General features: G+C 53.7%; 1 long non-coding RNA gene across 1 annotated transcript; it reads left to right on the forward strand.

Moving 5' to 3' along the window:
* Positions 1-7,195: 7,195 nt before the first annotated feature.
* On the forward strand, positions 7,196-15,386 carry LOC125919723 (uncharacterized). Its single transcript, XR_007456879.1, has 5 exons — positions 7,196-7,387; positions 12,756-12,900; positions 13,581-13,731; positions 13,953-14,053; positions 15,248-15,386. It is a non-coding gene; the product is annotated as an uncharacterized LOC125919723 (long non-coding RNA).
* The last annotated feature ends 8,795 nt before the right edge of the window (positions 15,387-24,181 follow it).

Below are 24,181 nucleotides of genomic sequence, written 5' to 3' on the forward strand. Positions count from 1 at the left end.
CCCATGCAGAGTCAACTCTCAGTAAACACGGACAGGGTTGAAATAACTCCGCACCCACCCTCTTCTACAGAAGTGTGGGGCTGGACACGATTAGCCCCCCTTCCACTGCACATGAAAATAAATTTACATACACAGATGCCACTGAGTGTGTGTTCCTTGAGTTTATTCATTAAACAATCTAAGTTGGTAAATATAGAAGGAAGCAGAGAATTTTAGAAATCTCTGTTTTGCAGCCTCTGTGGAATTAATTGTCAATGCCCATCTGTGGACGAATCCGGTAGCTGAATGGCGGCTGGGGAAGCTGGCATTGGGGAGATCAAGAAGCCAGCACCCAGAAGTGCTGGCGGATCTTAGCATCTCTAAAGGGGGGACGGTCACAAGGTGTGTCTCCTGATGTGATGCAGTGGGGGTCACACGGTTCCAGCTCTGAAATACTCCTGCCAGAAGCGTTCTATCTGAGACTAGCCAATCCTCTGCCCTCCATTTCTAAAAAAAAAAAATCAGGAACAGAAGATCAACTTAATGGCGTCACAAGGATCAAGCATGTGTGTCCTGTGTGGTTGGCATCCTGCAGGAGGACGGCTCTGATTTCTAGAACAAGTCAACACATCAAATTAAAGGGAGTGAGCATCTTATGAGCAAGAAAGGGGCTTAGGAGAGTCAACCAAGAAACTGGTGTCTTGGCCTTGTTGGGATTCTGGTTCGAGCCCACCGACTCTCCAACCACATTCGTCAGCGCTCATAATGGGGTATTTGACCTCGGACTGGGTGTTGGATCAACATCACAGATCATTGTCAGTTGCCAGATGCAATCATGGCATTTGGTTATAAACGAACATGCCCATTTTTCAGCGATTCACCCTGGAAACGTTTAGGAGTGAAATGATAACGGTATCTGTCACCTGCAAAAAAAAAATAGATTAAAAAAGAAAACATTATAGACGAAGCATATGTGAGAAACGATACCTCCTTGCATTGAGGTATGTTTCAGGTTCCACAGAAGTTAAAATAAAAATTGACATCATTGCTTATGTCTAAAGCGATTACCTAAGTGAATAAAATCATTTTTTTCTCCCAAGGACGCAGCACGTATTTTCCTCGGTCCGTGAGCGAGTCAGACCTGAGCAGTGGGATTCTCCGGAAGGTTCTGGGCCCCGAGCCCGTCACTACGTGTGAGCGGATTCCCACAACCAGCCGACGCCTCCCTTCTGGGGAGTCACACGACGTCCGCAAATTGCTGCAAATTCCGTTTCTGGTTTTCACAAACAGCAGGCAAGCTTCCCTCCCTTCCATCCTGCACAGCGCCCCACAGGCCCCTCCAGACAACAGATATTCAATACCTGCCCCCGGAATGAATGAGGGGATGGATGGCTGAGTCTTTGCACACTTGCGATACTGTAGCTTATGAATGAATGGATGAGGCTAATAAAAAAGACCATGTTTTGCAGTGAAATTGCTTCATGGTCCTTCTGGGTCCAGAGACTCTTTTTCTACAGACATTGTGTCTATAAATCCATATCTACCAGCCCAGGCTCTTGAGTGAATAACTTACCAACTTCCCAGTGTAGCCCCAAAGATTCTGAAAGACTCAGAGAACGTTTGAAATCAAAGGGAAGATTATTTTCCCATTGAGAGCTACACACACTGAAAGCCAGACAGGCAGAGGTAAAAAAAAAAAAAAATCACTACTACTAGATCTAGCATAGTTCAAGTTCATGAATCTCCGCACTGATCTCTCAGCCAGTTTTCTGCATAAATAATAATAATAAAAGAAATCCAGAGCCCTGGTTTGCATTAGAATCTCATAATATGCTATAAATCCATGCCAGAGCCCGCATCCAATTTGAGAATTATTTCTCAATTTTATGTCTCCCATCCTGCCTCTGCCTCTTTCTGGGTATTGGATTCTTCCCTTCCCTCTCCCTGCCAGGCTGGCCTCCCTCCCTGCCTGCTCTCCTCTCCCGCCTCTCCCCTACCTCCCTCCATAATAAACGTAAGGACCCTGGTCTGCTCAGGTGTCCGTGGGCCGGCAGAGTAGGGACGGTTCCCGGGCTGAGCTCCGTCACCACCAGCTCCGGGGCACGTGAGGTGATGGAGCTCCTGTCCCTTCCGATCTGGGCTGGAAACACAGCTGGAGACAGAGACCTAGCTTTGTGGGGTCTCCAGAAATCAGGGTGCTGGGATAGGGTCTGGTCTGGACACAGCTGAGGCAGCCCCTCCTCCATCCCGGCCCTGGCTCTGCACACCTGTGTCGCTCACTCTCTCTGATCGACAGAGAGACTGTTCCAGGGTGGGGGAGGGGCCAGGAGCCCCGGGACTCTGCTCCGAGACCTTGCATGGCTCCCCGCTGCCCGCCTGGCTGTGCTCACTCTGCACCCAGTGCTCATCAGGCTCCTATTCCGTGGGAGACAGTCCGTGGGTTCTGGGGCTGCAGCGGTGGCCGGGGCCAACACGGGGGTCCTTGTGACAGGAAGCGGGTACCCAGCACATTAAATCAGTAACCAAATAAGCTGCTGTTGAACGCTTGCTGTGATTTGGGAAAGGCAAAATGAGGCAAGGTCCCAGAAGATGGTCCTGAGGGTGGGAAGGCTTGAGTCTCCAGGACAAAACCTCTCTTGAGAGGGTGGCAGTGGGTTGGGACCCAGTCAGGGTATAGCCACAGGAGATGAGAAAAACAACCCACACAGAGAGAGCACAAAGTGACACCCTGCCCTGGCAGTCTGTGGGGTCTGTGCCTGGAAGTACGGCCACTATGGGGGTGACAGGGGAAAGGGGGGTCCCCTCATCGTGGGTGATGGGAGAAAGGGGGGTCCCCACATCACGGGTGATGGGGGAAGGGGGTCACTGCATCACAGGTGACAGGAGGGGGTCCCACATCATGGGTGATGGGAGAAGGGGGGTGGATAATGACATCGAGGGAGGGTCCAGCCTGGGCCTAGGGGCTGCTGCGGCTTTCAGCCTAGGTATGACGGGACCCCGCAGCATGTTCGAAGGAGCGCTGTGACCCGGGGTCCCTTCACGTCACTCCCTCGGGCAGCTGCAGAGGAGCGAGGAAGCAGTGACCCAAGGGGATGCTGTCCTGAAGATGTGGGCAATGGGGAGCTTGCTTGGACCTGGGTCACAGCTGCAGCTGTGAAGAGCTGGGACACACCAACACACCCCCAACACAGCACATGTGTGCAGGCTGCACAAACCGACCATTCCAAGACCACTCCCTGGTTTCTGGTCCAGACAACGGGGCGTGGTCTGCAGTTTCCCAAGATGGAGAAAGCCAGAAACCCTAGTGCTTTCTGTCCCCCAGGCGGACAGAAGCAGAAGAGGCCCAGCTGGCTGGTTCCTCCCCTGGATCGAACATCAGTCCCCCTGACAACCCAGAACCACCAGCAACAGGAAGCAGTTGGGAGCTTCACCAAAAATAAGTGGCCAGGGCAGACATTGTCCTTCCCCACCAGGCCTGAGACGCCCCTTCTAAGTAGCAATACAGGGACAGCCGGGGCAGGGCAAGAGGGACCCCCCCCCCCAAAACAAATGGTGCAACCTGGGGGCCCTATTCATCTCATAGGCAATGAGGAGTTTGGGGGACCCCACCCCAGTGATGCCTGGCCAGGGAGCCCTGAGACTTCCTCCCCCATCCAGAGGCACATGGGGGCCTGGTCTGCACAAATCCCTTCGTCCCCTCAGGCAGATCCGAGAGGGACCAAAGGGGACCCCAACAGCACCAGAAAAGCCAAGGAGCCCAAGATAATACCACAAGGACTCTGGAAACTGAGCTGTTAGCGTAACCATAGCCAGGGCCTGTAGGCTAACGTGAGCAAAGTGTAACTTGCTAAAATAAAATATTTAAATAGGGTCCAGAGTCTCCAGACATGACAGACAAAGTGTCCGCAGTGTAACCGAAAACCACAATGCAAGTGAGAAAATATAACTAACAAATGTTGGTGCCAAGATGAATCTGATGCTGGAATTATCAGACCAGATTTTAAGGCAGTCGTCATAAAAATGCATCAAGGATCAGTCACAGATTCTTTTGAAACAAAAGGAAAAAAAAAAGAGAATCTCAGTGGGGAAATAGAAGTTGTAAGAAAAAATATCGGGTGGAAACCATAGAATTGAAAAGCACAGTAACAGAAACTTTAGATAAACTTTCTGGGGTTTCTGGGGTGGAAATAAGGGACCAGAGTCTGGGAATTGAGGACAGAGCAAAGGGATTGCCCCGTTCTCAACACAGAGGACAAAGACAGAAAGAAATGGGCAGAGCCCCTGGGACTATGAACAATAAGTGAATCTCCAGCACCCGTAAGCCAAGGTCCCAGGAGAGGGAAGCGTGGTCAGAACTAGGGCTGAAATAGCCCCAAAGGTGGTGAGAGACATAAGCCTGCAGATTGGGAAGGATGAGCCAAGCCCAAATCAAATAATCCCCAGAACATCCGTGCCTGGACATATCACAGTGAAGCTTCCGGAAACCAGTGACAAAGAGGTCTTAAGAGTAGCCAGAGGTAAATGGCACGTCACCCACAGGTGGGCACCCAATCCGGCAACAGCAGGTGCCCCACTGGAAGCCACGGGGGCCAGAGGAACGTGGACAGGAGAGGATCTCGAGGATTCTGTCTTGGCGAAGCTGTCCTCTAGGAGGGCCCGGGACATTCCCAGGTGACGTCACACAGAAAGGGATCATCACTAGAAGACCTGCTTTTAAAGACCGGGCAGAGGAAAGTCTTCAAACAGACAGGAAGTGATAAATGAAGAAGTCAGGGAGCACCAGAAGGGAAGAGAGAAGGAGAGAGAGAACGCGAGTAGTGCAGATACATACAGCCGGCGTCCTCCTCCTCCTCGGGGATTATCTGAATCATCTGTGAAGGTTTCAAACAACAGTTGTAAGACCTCATTTTGTCCTCACTGCTGAATTATTGTTTAGATAGCTGGAAAGGGACCTGAAAGTTTGCCGTTGCCTTACTTAGCACGTTTGAGGTATTATAGACTCTGTGCATTGTGCTGTGACCTTCGCGTATTCACCAGTCACCAACATTTATTGTGAACCTGTGGCAATTAAGATAGGATCATACTGATGCAGGGACAGGCAAAGGTAGAAATGGGCCAAGTAGGGCGCTCCAAAACAGGGCCCTGTGTGTTTGCGTGGAATGGAGCTGGTTCTCAACACAAGCAAAGGATGAGCCTTCAACAAATGGTGTTGAGACAATAGATTCTCCGTCTGGAGTAAAAATACGATGGATCCCTACCTCATGTCACACACAAACATAAATTCCAGGTTGATTAAATATCCAAACAAGAAAAGCACAACCTCAAAGCTTTCAGAACTCAGCATTAATGTCTTTATGACTTCCGGATGGGGAAAGGTATCGTAAATGAGACACAAAATTATTCATCGCAAGGGAAAATTTGAAGTATCAAAACTTGTTTGCCAACGTGTAAGTCTCAAAAACATAATATTGACCACAAAGAGGGGTTTCGGTGTATGTGTCCGATATGCTATAGATTGTACATAATTCTTTTATAATTGTTATAATTCAAAACAATGACATCTGTAGTTCCTTGGCAAATATATGTGTCACAACATCAGCTTCATGATAGTGTGTGTGTCTGGTGATGGGGGGGGGGTGCTGGGATTAGGGAAGAGAAAAGAGCAAATGGGATGCTTCAATTCTCTTATCAACATTTTATTTTTAAAAGAGAATCATCTAAGCCAAGTACAGAAATATATTACGCTTTGAGAAAATAAAGTGGTGGGTATGAAAGTATTTTATTCCATAGACTTTTGTCTGAAAGAGGACACTGAAGAAAGGAGAAATGTTTTAAATAACATTGGACAAATGAATTATTATCCAATAACATTGGATAAAATGAATTATTAAATAAGTAAGGATGTTGGAATTCTTCTCCGCAGACCTTAAGATACTTGAAATCACAGTGGTGTCTGTATTCCTGAGTTTACAGTTTGTTTCTTTATTGTTTATTGTTTTGAGAGAGACAGAGAGAGGGCACGAGCATGGTCAGTACAGAGCCCAACGTGGGGCTCGAACTCACGAACGTGAGATCATGACCTGAGCTGAAATCAGGAGTCTGATGCTTCACTAACTGAGCCACCCAGGTGCCCCCTTATGGTTTATTTTTTATAGAACATATCTGATGAGGGGCACCTGGGTGGCTCAGTCTGTTGAGCGTCTGAGTTCGGCTCAGGTCATGATCTCACGGTTCATGAGTTCAAGCCCCACGTTGGGCTCTGTGCTGACAGCTCAGAGCCTGGAACCCGCTTCAGATTCTGTGTCTCCCTCTCTCTGTCCCTACCCCCCCCCCATGCTCTGTCTCTCTCTGTCTCAAAAATAAATATACATATATATATATATATATATATATATAACTACCACGAATAACGAGAAGGGACCGCTAAGATGCTGCTTTAGGGGGCACCTGGGTGGCTCAGTCTGTTGGGCATCCCACTTCAGCTCAGGTCATGATGTCACAGCTCGTGAGCCCGAGCCCCATGTGGGGCCCTGTGCTGACAGCTCAGAGCCCGGAGCCTTCTTCGGTTTCGGTCTCTCTCTCTCTCTCTCTCTCTCTCTTTCTCTCTCCCCTCCTCCGCTCATGCTCTGTCCCTCTCTGTCTCAAAAATAAATAAGCATTAAAAAAATTTTTAAAACATATCTGATGAGTTGACATCTTTTTCCTTAAGCAACACTGAGCGAGGAGTCATCGTTGCAACAAGCGCCTCTTGGCTCCTCAAACAGCCTTCTGCTAGAGCCCGTGCAGGTGCTGGCAGCTCAGCATCGTGCTTGGACTTCACGGCTGGGCGGGACTCGACGCCCCTTCCTGACGTTCTAAACCCGCCCCTTGAGCCCGTGGACAGCCAGGCATCTCCAGTGCCCTCTGGGAATTCACTGCTGCAGTCGTGACCTTGTTCCGAGGGGCTTTGCAGACGCCAGCCGTGTACCGCCCGGGCGCGGGGAGACGGCCCCCCGCCGCAGCTCCCGCCCCCGTCCCTCCTTGCGCGGCAGGGTGGGAGACCTGGACACTCCTGTCCATGTACTGGCTGGAACTTATTACCATGTACTGGCTGGAACTTAATGCTACATAAATCTCACATTATGAAGTCACAGCTCTACATATTCTTGGCTCCAAATGGTCCTCTGCACGGAACCGCCGGTGGTGCAGGGGTGGGGGCGGGGGGAGCAGCAGGGCACCGTCTGGGGGCCAGGGCTCCCTCACCGGGGCGTTTGAAAAATGAGTCTCCTCTCCCCAGCTGCTACCGTGGAGCATACGATTCCAATGCCTGAGAGATTATTTGTCCCGCAACAAATGAACGAAGGAGCAGAAGAAGGCTTCCGCACAAGTGCCAAGAGCCTCAGAGAAGCAATGGCCTGAGCTCATGAAGGTAAGGAGGGACCAGCTGATGGAGAAGCCATGAGTCTCTGGGGAGCGCTGTCGGGGCCGCGCGTCCCGGAGATCCACTTGGGGGTGTCCCCAGGGGCTTTCTGCCTCCCCGAGTTTCCCCGATGTCTTCCTCGCCACCCTCTGTTCTGCCAGGACCTCGGTGGCATGCCTTTGTTCTCTGCCATAGACTCCGAGTTATTCTTGCCCTGGCCCAGCTGGACTTCCTTTGCTTCCTGTTTTCTGTCTTTCCTCCTCCTCCCGGTGAAACCCAGCCTCCCGTCCTTGGGCCCCTCTCCTGCCCGGCCGACCTCCCCTGGGCAGACACTCCGACCCCGGCTGGGTGGGGCTGGTTGTTTGTCGGTCCCCAGTGCTGGCCAGTGGCTCTGTGCCTCCACTGTCCCGAGGGTCCGTGGCCCCTGCAGGCTCCCGGTCCTGGGCCACGTCTGCTCCCTGTCTGTCCGAGGCAGTGCGGGGTGATGGTGAGTACTTGACATACATTCAGGCTCAGTCCTAACGACACTTAACACTTTTTGTCAAATTGTTTCTAAAGAAGATGTGGGGGGTGTGTGTGGGGGGGGGCTGTATGAGTAATGGAATATTACTCGGCCATCAAAAAACAAAATCTTGCCATTTGCAACAACGTGGAAGGAACGAGAGGGTATGATGCTGAACGAAGTAAGTCACTCAGAGAAAGACAAATATCACATGATTTCATTCATTTGTGGAATTTAAGAAAAAAAACAGATGAACACATGGGAAGGGGAGGAAACAGACGAGAAAGAAACAAACCACAAGACATGCTTTAAAAAAATTTTTTTTAATGTGTATTTATTTTTGAGAGAGAGACAGACAGAGCAGGAGCAGGGGAGGGCCGGACAGAGAAGGAGACACAGGATCCAAAGCAGGTTCCAGGCTCCGAGCTGTCAGCACAGGGCCCGATGCGGGGCTTGACTCCACGAACCACAAGATCAGGACCTGAGCCGAAGTCGGACGCTTAACTGGCTGAGCTCTGCTGGGTATCCGCGTCCTGGCTCACTAACCTTGGGCGTGATTCTCAATTTCATCCTGTAACACCTGCTGCTGACTCAGGGTATCGCCCTGGCTGCCTGTGGCACTGGGGTCCCTCCCAACATCTGTGTCCCCTGTGGGTTTCCTCTTCTGCCCTCGCCACTGCCGAGACGGCGTCCTTGTCCCTGTTAGAGAAAACCAGAGCCGGACGGTAGTTGGTAGTCAAAATGGTAAAAACCAGTTTTATTCGGTAACTATTTTAACAGAGGGAAAGTGACCCCAGTGTGGAACCAGATCCGATTCCTAAAACCACCAGAAAGTGGAGATTTACAGCCAAGGTGCAGGGTCGGGGAGCCCGGAGGTTGCTGAGACCGAGGGGTAGTTCTTGACTAAAGTGACCCGACAGGAGTCTTGCTGAAGGCAGGTCACCCGCGGGCAGGGGGAGCAGGAAGCCAGTCGGATATGGAGGGTCAGAGATTCTGGCTACACAATGTGACGGGATTTCTGCTAGGACTGGTCAATATGAGGACTGACCCGGAAGCCCCGAGATGTGACCGAAGTGGTCCAGGAGGGTGTGCTATCACCCCACAGCAGAAAGCCCCAAACCCTGTCCCCTCCCCCCGGGACAATGAACACACTGGCGTCTTTGGGGCCAGAGCACAGTCTCCTCTGGCCACGTGTCCTTCTGAAGGGGAAGGGCCATCCCGCAGGTGACCAGCTGTTTGGTGACATCTACACGTGACCTTCCCTGTGCACCTGTGCCTTTCCCCTCCAGGCCCCTCCTCCAAGATCTGGCCCTTCTCCTTGACCGCGAGCTCGGACCAGGTGCTAGGTTGTTGAAGACGTGGCTCCTGGGTCCCGTCCGAGCAAATTAGTGACCAAAAACCCTCTACACGCCCTCCGCTCCCTGGTGAGAGGCAGCCTTGTGACCACTTCTCCCGGGAAGCGGCTGGGAAGGGCTGAGGCACGACGAGGGGGCTCTGTCTTTCTCCTTCTCCGGGGTGTCCTCACCGGCACCAGCTCCCCTGCCCTTCGCGGGAGGCTCCGCGGGTCCGCGCACGCAGCCCCTTTAGTCCCCTCTGCAGATGAGGGCAGATGCGAACTTCACCTGGCATCGCGCCTCAGGCCAGGGAGAACCCGGCCTCCCGAACCCCAGTCTTCCTCCTTCTTCCATGTTCGGACCGCGGACCCTCCATGGGGAGGGCCCCTGCGGGAGGGAGCACGTGTTTGCGAAACAGGTTCTTGCAAAAAATGTGGTGCTGACACCATTCTCTGTCCCGACGGACCCCAAAGGCCTGCTACAAATGCTCCGGGACAGGCATCCCCTTTCTGCTCTGCCTGCTGGGTGTTGGCTCTAGGCCTCCCGGGGATCCAGGGGATGGCACGGGTCACAGGTCAGGGGGAGAGGGTACCCGAGGGAGTGGTCCACGTGCTGCTGGGAGCCCTGGAAGAGCAGGCAGGCTCTGCAGGACTTGTGCTGGGTGAGCTACCTCCCATCCCGAGGCCTCTGCTCTCTCCGGCAAACCCCCACCAGGCGGACGCTCGCCCTCCACCCGCAGAGCCATCACTCTCAAAAGCCGTCACTTGCACCTTCCGTCTCAAACCCCAAATACTCCTCCCTGTAGGCCTTTGAGGGGGAGTGGCTGTCACGCGTTACAGATGGGGACCCGGAGGGTTCGGCAGGTCAGTGGCTTGCCTGGAGTCGCGCAGCCCGGGGTGGGGGCAGGCTGCGGGTCTCCTAGTATTTTCTCCCGTCTTGGGCCACTTATTTGCAGAGAACTCATACAGTCTCTGCCCAGGGGATTAGACTGTGGGGCACCTGCTGGGGTCTGAGACAAAGGTCTTCAGGAGAGGCCAAGGGAACAGGAGCTCAGCAGGTGAGGCCCGGTGGACGACCAGCAGCCCCTGGGCGGAGGGAGGGCACGTTCCTGGCCCCTGGCTCCCAGCGGCTACATCGGGGCCCTCGAGGTGCGTGGTGACAAATTTCCGCGGCGCCTCGTTTCCCGTAAAGGATGGTCAGTGCAGCTCACCTCCCAGGGGCTCAGGGTGAGTTCCGCAAACCTCATCCCTCTCTTGCTCTCACACCGGGAGGCCCATAAACGGTGCTTGTGGCGACCCGTGGGGTGGAGGGACCACAGCGCGAGAGAACTGCGGGATGCACGTGAGCCTCGTCGACAGCGTGAGCGGAGTCCGGCCGGGGGCGAGGAGGCCCGCGGATGCCCGCCATGCGTGCGGAGCCTGGGGGGAGGCACCTCCTCCTTCTTTAACCTTTCAAGTTTATAAAGTTGTGTTCATCTAGCTTGTGGAAGAAGAGGAATTAGTGATTTATTTGCACAGGTTTTCTGAAAAGTCTTTTTCAAGGATTGCCAGGAGCTGGCCTGTTGGGGAGACGGATGGACAGCTCCGGCCGTAAAGATCCCTAAGTGACATTTTTGTGAGAGTTATTTTCAGAGGGTCATTGCTGCAAAATTGCAAGAGCAAACCCGCGCTTAGCGCCTGAGTCTTCTAGAAAACGCTGCTGCAGAGAGCCAGCCCGAGGCCATGAGCACGGAAGACGTTCATTGGTGCGGGCCATCGGGAGAGAGACCCATCCGTCTGACCTCTCAGACTCAGAACTGGCCGCAGCATCCTGTGCAGGAGGGCCAGGACTCCAGGCCGGCCTTGGGGCACAAAGCTGGGCCAGCACAACTCTCCTTCTCCGGGACCAGAAGGCGAGGATGGGCCCCACGCCCTTTGGATCACGTGGCTTGGATCCCAAGTCCCCAGATCTGAGCTCCAAGGTCAGCATTTTCCTCCTGAGACCTGGACACAACCTCGGGCCAGGAGGATGCCCCGGGATAGACAAGGACTTGGGAGTGAGCTGAGGAATGAGATCACGGCCCGTACTTACCAGCACGAGGATCCACAGAGCCTCAGTTTCCACATCAAGAATGGGTGCATGGATAACTACGTCACTTGGTCGTTACTTACTCATCAGACGTAAGTTGTCACCGAGTGCCGCTGATCACCCTCAGCTACCGCCAGAGGTTCTGCTTGTGTGCCACGCCCTCCTACCACGTGGCATTGGCATGCACCTTGTGGGCTGTCAAACCACACCACTTTTGTGTGGCCGTCAGCAGCATGGAAGTGAAGTCAACTTGCTAATGCATTAGTATTGGTTTCCAATCGATTTGTAACAAATTTTCACGACTTGAGTGGCTTGAAGCAGCACAAGATTCTTACCCTTTGGTTCTGTGGGTCAGACAGCTGACGTGGACGTCCCCGGGCTGAAACCACGGCCCGGCCCCTTCCAGCCTCTGGAGGCTCCACATCCCTTGGCTCCCGGCCCCTCCCACCACCTTCAGAAGCAGCCAAACACTCTCCCTATTTCCAGGTCAGACCGTTAGCGTCCTTCATCCCTCCTTGCCTCGTAGCCTTCCGGAGGTCAGGACGCGGGCAGTTTGGGGGGCCGTTATTCCGCTGACCAACCTCTGTATTCTTAAGACTGCTTCATAGTTACAGTCTGATTCTCTGGACCTTGTCGATTAAGAGTTTCCTGTATTTCTGACTGTCCGCACAGCACGCTCCTCTGTGATCCCCAGCACTCGTGTAGCACTCCGGAAGGGGATGATCCACTTGGGGGTCTGGATTTTCCAAGCCACTGGTCCCATTCTGCAAGCTTCAGGCGCGCACGCCCAGGCACTGACCACTGTGAGAAGACCACCAAGTGGCCAACAGGCATGACTAAATACATCCGGATTTCCAAGGCGCTACGAGCAATGGTTCATCCTAGAATTGACGAAATACGGCATTCTTTTATACGACCGACAACGAGTATCAGACTGTACTTGAGAGGCGGTATTCCGTTAGAATGTGAACTTGAGGACGGCACCATTTTCTCTATGGCTGATGCCACATTGCCCCTACGGGGAAGGATGCCTGGAAAGAAGTCAGCGCTCGGGGAGTGCCGAATGGACGGATGAGCGAATGAATATCGTCAATGAGACATTCTTATTATGCAGGTAAGACTTCCTCAGAATCGCCAGAGGTATTAAATGAGACAACGTTGGCATGTTGTCTGCATAGAGAAAAGAAATAAACAGCTCTCTCCTCCTCGGGCCTGCCAGGCGGACAGCAGGACAGAGGGACGGACAGCCCCCAGCCCCTGGCGCTGAGTGTGTGCAAAGCGGCGTCTGAGTGACCCGGTGGAGGCTGGCGGCCTGCCCGTCTGGACAAAGGGATGGATGGTTGTCATCGCAAAGAAATGGGAGTCACTGGGGTCTCTGACGTTTGCGAGGCTTTTGCTGTGTCCTGTGGTGCAAATGATCCCACATTATGTGTCACCTGCCTGACTCTCGGTGTCTTTGCACGTGTTCTTGCAGACAAAGGCCCACTGGTGCCGTCACGAGTTGAGCTCAAGAAATCGACCCAGAATGTCAGGACGTCCCCAGGAAGGACGCTGAGGGCACAGAAGCCCCGGGGAGAGGCCCCTCCGTACCTTCCCGACCGCGCTGGTCCCCTTGTCAAGTAGGTGGCGGGTGGAATGTCAGAGGGAACGTCTGGGCGTGCCGCCTGAGTCAGCGTGCGTGTGTCCCATCCAAGCGGGGACGTGTGACCTCTTCCGGTGTGGGCGTAGCAAGATGCCCGTGTGATAGTTCCGGACGGCAGATAAATGTTTAAACGGCCACGTCATATGATTTATGTTTCGTATCTGCTCTCGGTCTTGGGTTTAAAAATTACTTCCTATGCGAAACGCTGTCCTCTGCCGTTCTCCCGCAAATGTGCCCTTCCCGACCCTCCCCACGTGGCGTGATCATACTGACTCGGCAACGAGGATGCGCGGGCAGCCTGTGCAGGTGGAAACCTGGCTCCAGGTCCTGGGTCTGCGACCTCGTGAAGCTGTGTTTCTGGGAAGCTGTACGCGGGGTTTGCACCTGGAAACTAGTAATTTGAACTAAAGTAGGGATTGTAGGAAAAGTTCTGGATGCTGCTGATCTCTTCCCCAGGCCCTTCCTGGAAAGGAAGCACGTGGGCCTGGGGCGGGGGGGGGAGGGGGAGACCCCAGTGTTGAATAAACATGCCAGCACCTCCCAGCTCCAAACCTTGACTCTGAGGACAGAAAGAAACCTTACAGGGGCTCACGATACACCGGAAGCAGAGACTTAACTTCGGGACAATATATTAAATGCAGCCTCTTCTATTTTTAGGCTTCCATCTTGGGGTCTGAAACCTTGAACACCAATGAAGGAACGCACCTGTGTTTCCAAGAGGCTGGTGACCTTCAGAGTTCTTTTTCCGGGGGGAAGAAATTTAATTTAATCTCGTCTCCTCGTATTTGTTCATGTTAGATTACATTAAGTGAGTTATTTTTAATCATTGTTCATAAATCACAGCAAGGGTATGCCCTGAGGCACAAAACATTTGCATAAAGATATTAATTGTGGCTATCTCTCCTTTTGGGTTCATGGGAAATTAGATGCATGTGTAGGGGCGTAGACAGGGAAGGGGCGAGGATGGGGTGAAGGAAACAGCCCTGCTCGGGTGTCCTAGCCTTCCTGACAACCTTCTTCCGTTCACAGAGTGCAACCGAAAACCTTAAGATCCTCTCCAGATGTCTCCTCATCCGAGAAGCCCACCTTGACTTCTCTAGGCCAAAAGATGGCTCCCTCCTCCATCACAGGTGAACTGTGAACAGCCTTTCTTAGAAAACTCACCCATGGCTGAGTCCCCGTGTGGACTGGGAGCCCCCTGCCCGTCACGCACGGTGGACAGAGTGTGCCCCAGTCTGCTCTCGCGGTCGGTGTTTATTAACAGACGCTTACTGATGAAGCCTGCAGAGAATCGCTTCGTGTATAACCATGCTCTCTCTATTCCCCTGTCTTTTCCTCCTGACAGGGGCCCCTCACGCCCCCTCCCCCAGCCCCCGGGCATGGGTAGGACGAGCATTGGGAGCCCCAGGCACTAGAGGGGAGTTTTCTGCACCCTGTGCTCCTGGCTGCACAGGGGTCCAGGAAGTGCAGGGCCCAGGCCCCTCCCCTCCCTCACTTGGCTGTGGATGCACCTGCTCCTTCCGGCCCCCTCCGTCCCTGTGCTTGGTCTGAGGTTTCATGCGGAACCAGCCCTGTGCTATTTGGGAGGACGGGTCACAAGAGGGTTCTCCCTGTCACCTCCCAGCTCTGCTCCACCTTCCACCCAGGCTGTCCCTGCAACGGCTCTGCCCACCCGCCCCGGTCGGCCTGCTGGGCGTCACTGCCTTCTCCCATCCATCCACTGGCTCAGCAGCAATGGCACCAAGGACTCCACGGATGCTGGAGCAAGCCTGGGCTGGAGGGTGCCCGCGATGCAGGGCTCGAGAGCTGGTTCTCGCTCAGCCGTTCACTCCCCAGAGCCCAGACGCTTCACCCTGACTCTGACGGGGTCTCTAGTGTCCTGGGGCCTGTCCTGGTGCGAAGTGTGGCCAGCTAGACGAGCACTCTCAGCCCGGACACTGCCTGGGCCCTCTGTTCAAATAGGTTCAAGGGGCGCCTGGGTGGCTCAGTCGGTTAAGCGTCCGACTTCGGCTCAGGTCATGATCTCACGGTTTGTGGGTTCGAGCCCCGTGTCGGGCTCTGTGCTGACAGCTCAGAGCCTGGAGCTGCTTCGGATTCTGTCTCCCTCTCTCTCTGCCCCTCCCCCACTCTCACTCTCTCTGTCAAAAATAAATGAACATTAAAAAAATGCATTCAAAAAACTGAATCAACAGGAGGCTCCCTGAGGGGTGTCTCCGAGATTTTCAGAGGCCTGTGTGGGTGGGGGTTCCCTTGGGGTGGGGGTTCAAGGCCACATGTTTCCTGGCTTTGCTATTGATTATATCACACATGCGTGCGTCCTACAGTGTCCTGGGGGGACTGCAGTGACACAATCACGGCCAGGAGAACAGCACTGAGGACGCTTGACCTGCACTTGCCCCGCGAACGCCCCCGGCAGCCGCATCCCGTCGATGCTGTCTGCGCTTCGGCAGCCCCAGCGAGGGAGCTGAGGTACAGAGAGCCTCAGACGCTTGGGTGATCAGGGCGAAGTTCAGAGCTGAGCTCACAGGGGTCCCCACGCCCTCATGCCTCCGTCTCAAGGACACGGTCCCTGGGCCGCCCCAGGGTGGGACTTTGGGGCTTTGCCGTCCAGCTGAGCGCAGCCTGACCTGTCGTTCAGAGAGAAATGAGCGCATCTGATGAAATCCATTGGTGCCCCTTCCTAATTAACTGTCTTTATTACATCAGGAGTCCCCACGCCAGCCATGGGCTGAGTCCGAGTCCCCTTGTCCGTAATAGGTGACCTGGTGCCTGGCCTTCCACGGAAAGGGAGCGCCTCTGGAGGGCGGGCCCAGCAGAGAGGAGAAAGCACCGGAAGACGACGTGGTGGGACTGGTGGGGCTCTGCTGGCCTGTCCACCCTCCCGGAGCCACAAGCCCAGCTTCGCGGCCATGTCCCCTTTCTTTGCGGAAAGCCTCCCTCCGGGGCTCATCTTCAGTGGCCTCCCTAGCATCACCGGACGTTGCCGCTGGTTCCCCCACGCTCGTGCCAGCCAGCCTCAGCAGGGCGTGACTGCTGAGCTTCTCATTTTCTTCCCCCTTAATTCGTTTCTGTGTTTTTGCAGAAACGACAGGCTGAGCTTCAAGGCGACGGTGAGGCTGCTGCCGGTGGGATTTTAGCGTCGCATTAAAGACAGCTTCCAAATGCAAGTGTTGTTATACGTTTATTTCCAGCCTCGAGAAACATCTCGACAGTCTGACCCGCGTTACGGATGCTCTCGTGTCTGTGAGTGAATTATCTTCGACAGTAAACCAGGGCTTTAGGAGGGGCTCACCATGTCCTCAGGAGGGTCTCCGGGGGAAACGGAGTGGCTGAACTTGGCCAAGACCACAGGGTCTGGGGCAGCAGAGACACTGCTCTGTATTTTGATTTTGTGATTGTACCGGTCCATCCACCCACCCAGTCACCACTTGTTGTGTTCCTGCCACGTAGCAGGTGCCGTATGAAGCCCTATGACAGAAGCGGAGTCCCTTCCCACCGATGGCTCCTGGTGCTTATTCTCTGCTCCAGGAGCCTCCCGTAGAGAACCTCCCGTGTCCAGAGCACCTGAGCTGGGGGTGTGTTTGTGGGGGAGTTACCCCAACAACCCAGGAGTCAGAATCACCGAAGCGACTCCACCGTAATTATCTTACAGGTCCTCTGTTCGTATTTACATGACAGTTAGCTGTGCTCTGCTGGCATTTCGCCTTGCTTTGTATTCGCCCCTGAAGGACTCTGGGCCTCAGACCAGCACCTGCTTGGCAGCCCAGGGGGTAGATGGCCCGGCCAGGCCTTTGACTCCTGCGCGGCCCAGACTGATGAGAAAGTCTTGGCATTCCTGAGATTACTGGAGTTATTCCAACACAGGGCACGCAGGGGCAGATGCATCATGGCTCTGAAGGAACCGGGCTAAGAGGGAGAAAGCGGAGGTCATCAGGGGTCGGAAGGACGGCCCAGTCCCGCAGAGGAGATTCTGTGTCCACAGCAGCAATAGAAAGGAAACAGAAGGAAACGCGAGCCCTGAGTGGCAGCCAGTGTGAGCCTGGGGAGGGGCTGGACTCGTCTGGGCGAGGGGATGGGAGCGAGATCCGTGTCTGGACAGACGGCGGGCCACAGCAGCCGCTTGCCCTGGGCACAGCACGGAGCCCCCCAGGGACGCCGGGAGAGAGGAAGGCCCTGGAGGCCGAGACGCTCACCCAGAAAGAGGCTGGGTGGGAACCTCTGGCCCACAGCCTGCGGAGGACAAGACACCGTTCCTCCCGGTTCTGGGTGGAAAGAAAGGGCTGCGTCCCTGTCCACCTGAACCAGCCTGCTGCCCGTGAGGACGCCAGCTGGGGCTGCCCTAGACGGGGACGGACCACACCCTGGAGCCACGGCCCAATCCCGTGGGCTCAGATGGGAGTTTTAGGGGGACTGAGTCCGTAGCTTAGCTCTTCTGAAAGAAAACGGGCTTGGAAATGGTGTTGAGTGTGTTCAATCCTGGCTAAAGACTTTGGTCTCTCTGGAGCTGGCTCCCCCCAGGCCTGCAGGGCACAGGAGGGCCCGGGAGGCAGGCAGCCCCCTCACAGTCACTCCACAGCTTTTGAAACGAACTCTTACAGCCCAGGGTGGCTGAAAGGGACGCAAAATTAAGGGCATTTCCTCTGGTCTTTTGACCCAAATACTGTGATATCTGAAATACTCCAGGAAAAAAAACAATGTGGCAAGAGCAGGAGCCTCATGGGGCGGGGGGCACTCGCCCTTGGATGGTCTGGAAAAACAAATGGCCCCCGCTCCTGTCTTTGCTCGGCTACAGAGCTGGGACCAAAGGTCCCCGCTCCACCGCCAGCGCCGTTCTCCGGGGACATCATTACCGGGGATGCGGCCATTTGTTAGCGAGCGTTGTGTGGTGTTTACATGTAACAACTTTTATTGGCTATCCTTCCTCTCGTCCTGGGAAGCGTCTTTTGTCTCACCAGGCAGAGCCACCAAATCGTATGATGAAATAATCATCGTGATAATTAACCCCTTTCATCAAAAGAGTTAAGAAAACAGTCGAGGGCCACATATTAATAGCACTAATATTTAGGACTGGAAAAAAAGTGAGTTTTCTCGCTGTGGTGAGGCCCGAGGAGCCGGCCGGTGCCTGTGATTGATGCTCTGCGGGTTTGGCCCGCCTGGCGGGGAGCGCACAGACATTAATTAGGCTCCACTTCGGCAGATGCCAGCCCCAGTATCCTCAAGCTTCAGCCCAAATTGCTGCTATCACTCCCAGCCTTCTTCCTGGCAGACATTATTACATTCGTGATGATTCAAATAGATTTTCTGCAGGCATTAAATTTTGAGTAAACAGACCCAAATTAACAGCTATTTATGACATTTTACTCCAGGGATCAAATCAAAAGCACTCATTTCGTATATAAATATCTCTTCTTCTCTGCTTTTAATGATCGAATATCATTTTTGCGGTTGTTGTTCTTGAAGGCAAAATCAGACACACGCCACCCCCTCCGGGCTCCGTGGTCACGTGGGCCCCTTCCCTCCAATCCAGAGACCGCCAGCACCTTCCGGAAGCAGGGATGGAAGCTGGTTAATTCTCCATAATTCAGGGAAACAAGGCGTAGATCTGAAGCCCGCTCTCTGGGGCTCCTTCTCGTCCACGGCAATGGCTGCGTTTTAATGAGAAAAATTTAGTCTGTTCTAATGTCACCATCAGGGCACCACGGGCCTCACCAGAACCTGATTTGGGAGATGGTCTTTTCATTATTTTTGGTGTCGTGCAGGCGACAGAGGAGTGTGAGTCTCTCCCAGTGACCTTGCTGGTGGCAATGTCGCATTTAGCGCTAATGAGGATAGCTTCACGGTCCAAGGACGAGAGGGCTGATGGGGGCACAGCGGCAGCTGTGAGCAGGCCCCCCCACCCCGCCCCCACCGCTGCCCGTGGTCACGTGACACGCTCAGTCATTTACTGCCTGCAACCATGAGACATCGTCATCTTTGGGCAAAGCTAACTGTCTACTGGCCTGGGGACCGTTCTCGGACTCCAGGAAAGTTTGTCACAGATGACGGGGCAGAGTGGCACCTTTCCCACTCAAGAGGAGAAAAGACAAGTCTTCGCTCGTGTACGAACGCGTCTGGTAAGGTCTTCACGACGGACAGAGGACTCAGCAAGGTGTTGCAGATGTCGCCAGAATGGAGAAATGTCTTCCTCTCGATGGCAGAGGGAACACACCCATCCAGTTTGGCTTCTGCTCAAAGGTGCCTTAGAATGACAATACAGGGACTCTCCAGAGGCTGGACCCACGGGGGACCTACAGACAAAGAAATGATGACAGGAGACAGCATGAGCAAAAAGGAGTACATCAGTCCAGGACGTCACACACCCTGGCTTTAAGTTTCGGGAGAGGCTTTCACACGGGGTGGGGGACGGAACTCACCAAAGAAATTGAGGAGCATTTCCCAGGACCAGAGACCAGGAGGCTCTAAACTGAAATTTCTCTTGACACAGCAAAGAGCACAGCTGGGGATCCGGTTCTGCAGCCCGGGGTTAACCTACTGTGATTCGGGAGCAGCAGGCGAGCTGGGCGCAAAGCACAAACTAGCTCACTGCCCCCCACCCCAGGTGGGGTACCTGGGACGGTCCTCAGGCCCTCCTGCTGCCCCAGGACAACGGAGAGGACAGAAAACAAATGGTTAAACTGATGAGTTTGAAAATGTCTCAAATTACAAGAGAAAAGCTGTCTCATCATTAGCCTCATCTCCAGAAACCATAGACTGTTTCCTGGAGCCCCAACATCACCCTCCCCTCCATAGTGATGTGGGGAACAAAGCCAAGAAGGAAATGTAGATAAAATTACGAGTCCTTAGAGCCTGCAGCCCACGGGCAAATGCTGGAGGCAAATCCAGAGTAGAACGTTTCTCCAGGTATCCCCTACCTTCCTAATGTCAATGCTTTGCTAGAGGGCAACAGCCTTAGCTTGACAATAGCCAGGCCTCAGGTATCTTCTGAGTCCTCTTTAGCACATGAAAGTCCTTCTGGAGGCTTCCCTTTAGCCTCTACTGCCCCCCTCCAACTTCAAAGTCCATAACCAGTCACCATGCACAACGCCAGCCCAGCGCAGCTCTTCCTGCCCAGGGGTCCTGTCCCCGTGCTTTAGTAAAATCACCTTTTTGCACCAAAGACATCCTCAAGAATTCTTTCTTGGCCATCGGCTCCGAACCCTGTGAACCCCACCATCACCCCCAAACCTCATCAGCTACACCCGGAACAGTAGCTGCGATCAGCAGCCGCCATCAGCAGCCACCTGTGTTTGGGTTGAAACTCGTCCTTAGTTCTTCGGCATGCTTCTGGCTTCCGGCCGTAGAACAGAAGGAAACGGCCGATGAGACAAAGCCCCACCGCTGCCCTCTGATGGGCCAGACCTCCGAGATCCGCCAGGCACGTGGCACGGCCATACTTATCCCGGTTGTGGGAGAGAGTAGTTCAGGACCTGCACTTGGCCATCCTGCCAGACAGAGGAAAACCATGCGGGATTTATGCTGCTTGCTACAAATGTCTCTTCCGAGTCCACATTCAAAACCCGCACAGATAATCATGGGGTGGCCCGACCGACCCACTGGACCCGGGGTGAGACCACTTTAAGCCAAGCTCCGTGGATCGTCTGACTCCCTGTTGGCCACGCTGGTGTGCTGGGTCTCCAGGGGTTAGCCTGAACTCTGAATAGCATATAGTACTTCCCTTTCCTGACAGCTGTCCTGGTAAATGGCCACATCTCCCTCTGGAGAAGGACTGGGGCACATTCCGAGTACGCGTCGTGAGGCCCTTCGCCAGAGGGACTGGGCTTTCCCAGAGAGAGGGCCTCGGTTCCATAAACTGGCTACAGTCTAAGCACAGGGTGTGAGGTCGTGAATCACTATGGAGACACGAATCACGTTTCTTGCACCAGAATAAGACATTATTCCCAGAACATTGAATAAGGGACGAGTGAGAAAACTTGCCTATTTCACTGCCGTTACATTTCACTGGAGCCCAGTGACGCAGCCTGCCGCCATGACACCTGCCTTCAGAGGGCAGCCACCACGGGGTCAAGGGGTTCTTAATGTCCCGGGGAAAGAAGTGCCCTGTGCGAGGCTTAGGGGCTGCTGAACTCGGCGTTGTATAGGAGAGAACCGCTCCAGTCTTCCACCAAGGTGGCCAGTCTGCCTGGGAGAGAGGACGTTTTGGTTTTAAAACCCAGCAGGTCCTGGGCAAACTGGCGGGAGCGCGTCACCTCACTCAGGAGGGATTTGTGTAACTCATCTTCAACCAGTGGGGTGTCCGATGAGCGTCCAGGCACAGCACATGCTTAGAGCTCCCAGCCGCTCGAGTGGAGACTTTTACATCCCGGCCCAGCGCGTCCTTACTAACGCGTTTGCCCCGATCCAAGCTTAAATTGCCTTGTTTCCGGTCTAGCCTGCCAGAATCCATCCCTAAGGGTTCTTAGGTACCTACTGATCCAAACGGGTGAGATCTTGTGGCTGCTTTGCGCATACGCTGCCCGCCTTCTCCCAAAGCAGACCTTGCAACCGTCCCTCTGGGCTAAGCTGAGATTTAAGTACATGAAGGGCTTGGGAGGGAGTCCTGAGAAAACTGGCATCCCCTTATGAGGTCACGGAAAAGTGTTTATACAGCAGGATGTTAACTCATCGGAAACAGGAGTCCAGCAGCTTCTGCCAGCGAGAGACCCCCATGGGTGTTTGGAGGTTCGAAGTCCCCAGCTCCTTGTGTGTTCCCAAACATCTCCGTAGGTCCCACTCATTTCCAGTCAGTTCTTTGTGTTTTTTTTTTTTTTAACATTTTTTTATTTTTCAGACACAGAGAGACAGAGCATGAACAGGGGAGGGTCAGAGAGAGAGGGAGACACAGAATCCAAAACAGGCTCCAGGCTCTGAGCGGTCAGCACAGAGCCCGACGCGGGGCTCAAACTCACAGACTGTGAGATCATGACCCGAGCCGAAGTCGGACGCTTAACCGACCAAGCCACCCAGGCGCCCCTTTAATGTTTATTTGTTGATTTTGAGGAAGAGAGATAGCACATGCATGTGTGAGTGGATGAGGGGCAGAGAGAGAGGGAGAGAGAGAATCCCAAGCAGACTCCGCACTGTCAGCACAGAGCCTGACGTGGGGCTCGATCCCACAAACCATGAGATCGTGACCTGAGCTGAACACCAAGAGTCCGACGCTCAACCGACTGAGCCCCCCCGAACCCAGGTGCCCCTCCAATCCGTCCTTAATCCCAGCGTGGAAGTTAGAAAATTTGTGAGTTGTACAGAATGTCCACTTTGAATCCCTGCAAACCGCTCAATTGTATCATGTATTTGATCCTCAGTCACAGCTGCCCTGGGGCCACTCAAGAGAAGAGACTCATTTCTGGCTGCCCTACAAGCCTTCTGGTTATCCCAGCATGCTTCACGGCGCAAGACCCTTAATTTAACTTGCTCTCAAAGTCTCTCCAGGGATGTGATCAGAGCCACACGTACCCTGCAATTACCTCAATGTCCGTCACCGTTCCTGTGGCCATGGTGCTCAGGGGAAACAGTGGCTTCATGACTCACAACCATGTGCCAGCACTCCCGAGGTACCGCAGGTACAGGAGTTACTGTTCAAAACTCTGGGCCAGCAAGGGGGGCCCCGTGCGTTCACCCACGACGTGAGAAACCCAGTCTCTAAATCCCATTTGGAGGTTCAAGTTCCTGGTGCCTCGTGGTAGCAACAAGTATCGATCAGGATCTCGGTAGAAAACAGAATTCGTGGATGGAGCAAACGGAGAGGTTAACGAAGTGGAATAGTTGACCTTGAACCTTGTGGGGCTAGGGGCACCGGCCCCTGCACAGCCCGAAGTCTGCGTATAATTTAGACTCCCTAGAAACTAAACTACGAAGAGCCCACTGTTGACCAGAAGCCTCCCTGATGGCCTAAACTATTAGCACACATCTTGTGTGTTATATTTATTACATATGGTATGCTTACCCTAAGGTAAGTTAGAGAGGAGAAAACATTATTAAGAGAATCATAAAGCAGACGAAATGCGCTTATAGCCCTGTATGGTATTTATCGACAATAATCTGAGTATAAGTGGACCTGCGTGGTTCAAACTGTGTTGTTCAAGGTCAAGATTTAACAGTAGTAATGGAAGTGCAGGTGGAATTAATGCAGGAAATGCAGGTCAGGAGGCAGCCCACACTTGGCAGCAGGAGGTTTTGGGAACCGCAAAGGCAAGAGAAGGGAGGTGTTACCAGGTCCTGCGAGCTCTGGAGCTCCCCGAGGGGTGGCCTTCGAGGCACAGGCTTCCAGAGGAGAGGTGCTGGATGCAGGCCCCCGCCGACCTCTCCACTGGGGAGCTCAACAGAAGGCAGCTGGCAAGTTCACAGCCGCGGGTGTCAGGACTGGGAAGGCAGGTAGACAGCATGCAGGGGAGGTGCGGGCAGAATGACGATGGGGTCCCCCTCGTCCTTCTCTACCTGGCTGGTTTTCAGAGGCCGTCTTGGACACACTGGATGAAAGTTTTGCTAAAAGCATCCCTAGGGGTGGAGTTGGCTTTATCCGGCCTGGATATGAGTGCTTCTTTTTTATTTATTTTTTAGTTTTTAATATGTATTCCTTTTTGAGAGACAGATAGAGACAGAAGGTGAGTGGGGAGGGGCAGAGAGAGGGAGACACAGAGTCCAAAGCAGGCTCCAGGCTCCGAGCTGTCAGCACAGAGCCTGACGCAGGGCCTGAACCCGGTGAGATCATGACCTGAGCCAGAGCCGGACACTCAACCGACTGAGCCACCCAGGCGCCGGGATATGAGAGCTTCTTATACTGGAGGGACTCATTTCTTCTTACATTATGGGAATTTAGCTTGGTGAGTATGCCTTCCTCTCTGTTCGCTTTCTCTTTCCTTGTGTGTGTGGGGGAAATATTAGACTTCCTCATTCTGTCATTAAGACAATTTCGAATGATGGTTGAAACATGATCTCTGACGACCACCTGGGTTTAAGTCCTACTTCCATAAGTTCCTAGCTGGGAGACCTTGGACATGTTACAAACCCCATTGTCCCTCTGAAATCTCACCCATAAAATGAAGATGATGTTGGTAGTTTGCACGACTGCATGACCTCCTAGGAATAGAAGTTTTCGCTGAAACGGTGAGGATCAATCCCGCCTACTGTTGTTGTGGCCTGATCGGAATGCTATCCCCCGGGTCTTGTGTTAAACTGGCTCCATACTTACGTCTCTGGGCTGTGTTTGAGTTATTTCC

The sequence above is a fragment of the Panthera uncia genome, chromosome B4 (assembly GCF_023721935.1).
Source record: "Panthera uncia isolate 11264 chromosome B4, Puncia_PCG_1.0, whole genome shotgun sequence".
In the NCBI taxonomy this organism is placed as follows: domain Eukaryota; kingdom Metazoa; phylum Chordata; class Mammalia; order Carnivora; family Felidae; genus Panthera; species Panthera uncia.